This window comes from Strix aluco, chromosome 2 (assembly GCF_031877795.1).
Source record: "Strix aluco isolate bStrAlu1 chromosome 2, bStrAlu1.hap1, whole genome shotgun sequence".
NCBI classification, from domain to species: domain Eukaryota; kingdom Metazoa; phylum Chordata; class Aves; order Strigiformes; family Strigidae; genus Strix; species Strix aluco.
The window spans coordinates 54,723,881-54,729,880 of NC_133932.1; the positions used below are offsets into that span (position 1 = coordinate 54,723,881).

Sequence of the window (6,000 nt, forward strand, 5' to 3'; positions counted from 1 at the left end):
GGGCAGGTTTGTATTGCTGAGCTGTGGAAAAAGCAGTCAGTGCAGAGGCAAAGGACAGAGCCTGTAATAAAAAAGCATTCTTTCCACACCCTCTGGTTTTCATGTCCCATATTTGAGTTTGAAATCATAGTATTCTGAACTATGACTCACCAGTTTTGCTTTATTGCTGATAGTCTGGTTGGTAAATTTTATGAGTTTAATCAGTCAAGCAGCTATATGCAAGGTAAAGCTAAATCAACAGTATTTAATTTCTGCACAGAATAGGAATAGATAATGTAATGAGACTTTGTCATGTCCAAAAGCACGTAAATTAATCTGACATTACAGGCATAGCCATTGCACACATGCATACAAAAAGCAGAACTTCCTGCTTTTGTTTATATTGTTTCCCATCTAGTTTGTTCATAGCTGTGATGTGTTTGTTACTCAGGTGGACGCACTGTCCTGGGGCCCTGCAACAGAAATCAGCCATCTTGTGGGACCTACAGAAATGCCTGATCTCAGTCAGGAGAGAGAGCCCAAAGGGATTTAGCGTGGTCACAGAGAGTGGTGAGAGAGAAATCTCCCCTGCAGGGTCCGGTTGAGGATTATACCATCCTGCGGATGCCCTGATAATCTCATAATCCCTAACCTATGACTTGCCTCTGATCTCCTCTCACTCCAAATTATGTAGACTTCAAGTAAGAGGAAGTTTAGAGAAGAAGAACAATTATGAAAAGCCATTTCCATTAAGCTCCTAAAACATTTTAACCAGTTTAACAGAGCAGTTAATGAGAGCAGTAGAGGAGACCTTGGGATGGTAGCATAGATGTCTTTAATCTTTCTGCTCTATTTTTCTTATCTCCGCCACATCTGCTGAAGCAAACAAGCAAATAAGATGTGTTTCTAGTATGTACTTAACACTTTACATGCTATAGTTGAAAAAGTGGAGAAATACTTTATTTTTTTCATTGATGTAACAGTTTTAACTGAAGTGATACATGTGCCATGAAATATTCCCTTCACATACACGCAGACAGAATTGTAAATGATAGGTTGGTTACTACTCAAAAGTAGATCCACATTACCACTTCTTTTTTTCCACAAAAAAATGAATTATTCTATTACAACTCTGCAGTAAGCCTGTTATACTACAGTGAGGAGATGGTTAGTATATCCTTTCTGGTTCTTTTTTATGGATTTCAAAGATAATTTCAAATTAAAATAACCTAAAGCATAAAAGAGGCTGGGATCACTTATTTATCCTTTCCAAATAGATGTAATTGTTGTGGCTTTTTAAATTTTGTGATTGACAAAGCTCTAAAATATGCCTTATTCTGCTTTATGTATCTATTTTTATACAGCTCCTGGGCAAAAGTGAACTTTTACATAGCATTTTTGCTTATTTTTTTTAAAATGCAATATTTAAAATATTTCCCATTTGCAAAACAGTCCCCTTCTTTATCTCTCCCCCAAAGCATTGCACTTTCTTTTGTTCTATTGGCGTTTCTTTATAGTATGAAAAAGAGAAGAAAACAATGCACATTCCAGAAATAACAACAGCAGCAACAACAATGATAATAATAATATTCATGAATACTGAAAAGCTACAAACCTCGTAAGAATATTTGAAAGAAGAAACATCACAAAACAGGTGTTTTTTTCAGTTTAGCAGAAATGAGGGAATGTAACTTGTTAGAGAAGTACAGTTGGAATTCATTACCACACATCACTGAGTGACTCCCTTTCTCCTTCCAGGCTATTTTCTATTTGAACTGGCATGTTTTGGGGATGATAGTTGTTTTTTGCTATCATTTCGGTTCAGTGCTGTGATCTCAACTGGGATCTGAAGGTGTGCAGTAAGATAATTTGGAACAGGTAAAATGACAAGCATCCATCTTTATCTCCAGCTATTTTTTTAGGAGGCTATCAACAGAGCTACCTGAAAATTGTTCCAACTTGGCCTTTTGAAGGCAGATTTAGCCCTTCTGGACTGAAGTTTTTGCAATATTTCATATGATGATTTGTGCACAGAATTGTACTATCATATTAATAATTGGAGTAACTTTTGTCATTTTACAAATCCAAAGTAATAAATGTCATCACCACTAAAACTCATTCACTTAATGGTGTCATATCCTTTTAAAGTCAATAGTACTCTGGATTATGTCCCTTCCTTGCTGTTATATTAGAACCATGATATAAAAATGCACTGTTGACTTCACGGGAAAATATCATTAAAAGAGAGTGCTTTATCTCTTTTACTCCTTTGACCTCTCCCTCCCAGCCATAATTAGTTTACTGTAGCTGTATTCTTCCTTTCCTAAAGCAAAAGTAATTAATCTACTTTCAAGATTTGCAGAATCTCATATTTCAAAAAGTACCTGGTTTTGCTTAGAATGGCCTTGTTGTCATTGTGTGATTGAAAAATGATCTGAAACACTTTATTAAAGATCAAACAAATGCAAACTTCAGTTACCATTAGCTAAGTATTTGGCCTGGGCTGAGTCATCCCGTCATGTACTGGGTTCCTGAGCTCAGTACCATCCCTGATTAGCACTGGAGTGTGGCACCCACAGCTTTCCTTAGACTGCAACATGTCTGTATAACCGAGTTTGAGTTTAGCAATAGATAGATATGGCGAGGGCCTTGTTGTTTTGTTGCTGTGGTAAAGATTGGGCTTTTAAAAAGCACAAAATAAATTAACTATGACAAACTGAAGGAGGTGGTTGATGCAGAGCTTGTGAATTCTAATTTAAATTGGGAGCTTCTATGTGAGATTTCAAACTTCAGTGTGAATGGAGGGCTGGGTGCCTTCACTACTGTCTTTCTCCTGCCATATTTGGCTGAAATTCAATGGAATGATGACACAGCTCTAATAATGGAAAGTCATTAACCTGAGGAAATCTCATTCAAATGAAACTAAATGGGGCAATGAATAGCTAAAGCTTGCCAGGGTAAGTTTTGTCTGACTTCTTTTCAGGGAGCTGGAGCTCAGAGCAGTGGAATTTCTCCCTGAGGCAGAACAAAGGAATTAGATGTCATTTTGCAACTCTTTAACTAAAAGTGATTTCAAACCTGAGGACTTTCTGCAGGAGAGAAGGTAATGCTTCTCTCAAAGTAGGATTAGCCAAGGAAGAAGAAAAATGGCTGTGTAAAGAGGAGAGAAAGAGCGTGAGATATTCAAGACTATTCGAAAAAGAATCCAAAGATCAACTACCACCCCAAATCACACACAGTTCAGATAGAAAAGACAAAAAAATTCTGACATACACAAAAAATCGGAGGAAGGAAACAGAGGCATGTGTGTTTATTATTTTGTCTAGTTCTGTATCCTTCCTGTGCTAACTGAAGTAGAGGATAATTGTATTTAGAAACCCATATACATCTTGGACATCTGTTAACTTTCATCTGTCCTGTATCACTGAAGAATAACATGTAAATCCAACATGCTGCAGGCTAGATTTAAGGAATTCAGTGTGTTTAAATCACTGTGGTGTCTGGAAGCTTAAGACAGCCTAGGGGCCATTTAGCCCCATTTCTGTGAAGAGATAACAGATATCCTTAACTAGGAAGTGTGTCAGAGGTGCCAAGGATGGGACAAAGACCAGTAGACCAAGAGAAGATGAAACTCACCTTGAGGTCCCAATAGAGCAACCTGTCTAGTATTCAGATAGGGGTAGTCCCATCAGAGTGGAAACAATAAGCAAGAATAATAGGAGAAATACATATCCATAGTAGTAAGTGAGCTTGCAAATTGCATTCTTCTTAAGCTCTTGGCCTCAGACCAGAACTTTTTCGTTTAAATGATACATTGCAATACTACTTCCACACACACACCCCTTCCCCCCTCCCCCGGTTAATTAACAAAAGCCTCATACTGGAGTGCAAAGAGTGAACAGTTGTAAAAATAGACACATTTTGTTTTTTCTAAGCCAGTTCCTTCAGAAATAAGAGTTCCACTTCATCAGAATTAGTTCTGAGTTTGGGAAATTTTATGCAAAAGCCCCATTAAGCTTGTTTGTTTCCTTCTGATACAGAGAAATGATTACTTGTTTTTAGACTTATTTACTTATAGCAAACTGCTTAGCAATTTATTTACTTATAGCAACTTATAGTATTACTTATAGTATTTTTGAATATTGCTAAGAATCCTGCTTGCCCAGATTGTTCTGTGGAATTTTACCAAGGACTACTGTGTTCATCAAAACAAAGCAGTTTACTGTGAAAATCTACCAAGAACTGCAGTGTTCAGCAAAATATCATGTTTTTGTCCTTGGGAAACAGATGTGCTCTAACGAGTTGGGTCTTGGTAATGAGTAAAGATAGCCATATACGGACAGTAGAAGTTCCATTGGTTCTCTTAGATAAGATAGAATGAGTAAACCGGCTGAAAACACTCTTGTTATTCAAGGAATTGGCCAAGGGAATCTGCGCATGCTCTAGGAAAAAGTACAAGGTGGGAAAGACTACGAGCCTTCCTCCCAAAGACCCAGGAAGACGTCCCCCAGGAGGCAATGCACAGGTGCAAAGAGAACATAAACTGCTGATACCAGCCTTTCGACTAACCCAGCCTTACTCATGCATATGCATATTTGTGTTATGTAATCCAATGAATACGTATATCCACACTCTATAAGTTTTTGGTAAAATGTGCGGTGGGTGTGCAAGCTTTGTGGAGAAATCCCCTTGCACCCCGGCGCCGGAGTAAACATACTTGCTTTATAACTCTGAGTTGTAGAGTCTGTTTTCCCCAAGTCACTTCTCCTACAAAGATTTTTCCCACTCATTTGTGTCCCCACTTTCCCATCAATTACTCCTCAGCAATCCGAGGTTGTTCAAAATTTTGTAATACAGATATTGACACCAAAGAGGACTCATTCATAGAGGAAGGAAATGTGGAGGTAGTCTTCAAAAAAGCAAGTGTCAGTGCTTCTCAGTCACATCACTAATTCTTTCTTTTTTTTTTTTTTCCTGAGCTAGAAGCTTCTAATGTTTCTCTTAGCCTCTGGGCATTAAATGGATCAAAGAGCAGGATTGGAGGGGACAGTGCTTATCTGAGGCACTCGTGCTGGATCACACGATCATCAGTTGATCAGTTGATCATCATATTGCCACTCATGCCACTCATATTACAGAGCCTAATATAGGTGGCAGTGTTCACATTAGCGTAGCATTACCTGACCATCTCTTGCTGTGAGAGAGGACACCACCACTACAGAGTTGTGAAACCAGAAGTTGAAGTATTTCAAGAAGGAGGCACTTCTTACACATGCATGACTTCTTACTGTGTCCTTCCCTCTTCTTTTTGCACTGTCTACATGGAGGTGTCTGTTCCCCTATGGTTATGCTCTCATGTGCTGTGTGTAGATACTGAGGGACTCCACTGAGGCTGACAGGGCTGGTTGCTTCTGTAGCTGCAGGTAGCTTACACATCTCTGCATGGCATAGCAGTCCACCAGATAGGCAGGTTTCTGGGTAGTGCTCAGACACTAATTTCATCTGCAAGTGTAATACTGGATGTAACATGTAACATGAAGGGCTCAGAATCCCCCTCCTGGGACACAGACATCCGTTGCCCTATTCAACACACACATACACACACACACAGCATCTTCAGATCTTTTCAATGCTTGTGTAAAAGTAGGTGTTACAACATGGCCTCGGAAATCTTTTCAATGCAGTCATGAATGCAGTTAAATTTTAGATTATTCTACAGCATGTCTCTGCCTTGGTGACCTGGTTATTAATTAGTTCTGACTTTTACTCTGTCATCTAAACCATTTTAAGTGGTAATTCACTCTCATGTAATTTGCTCAGTGCAGGAGAAGAGGCTTCTTCTTCCCTGTCCTTTGACCTACCTTTGATTTCTACTTCCAATTATATCTCATGCTTTGTAGTGGGTTTTTATTTATTTAGGACATTTATTCTGTGATCTTCCTGTCTTTCTAACATTTAATGTCAGGGTGAAGTCTTTCATGGTGTTGGAAACCTGCAGCTTCAGACCTGATGTGAATTGAA

The 6,000-nt window shown here is 38.6% G+C and overlaps 1 protein-coding gene across 1 annotated transcript in view; it reads right to left on the reverse strand.

The window, feature by feature from the left end:
• Window positions 1-4,714, reverse strand: part of TCEANC (transcription elongation factor A N-terminal and central domain containing) — a 196,211-nt gene extending 191,497 nt beyond the window's left edge. The window contains exon 1 of the mRNA XM_074814795.1: window positions 4,697-4,714. The gene's annotated coding sequence lies outside the window, so the exon portion shown is untranslated. The remainder of the gene's footprint in view (window positions 1-4,696) is intronic.
• Window positions 4,715-6,000: the final 1,286 nt, after the last annotated feature.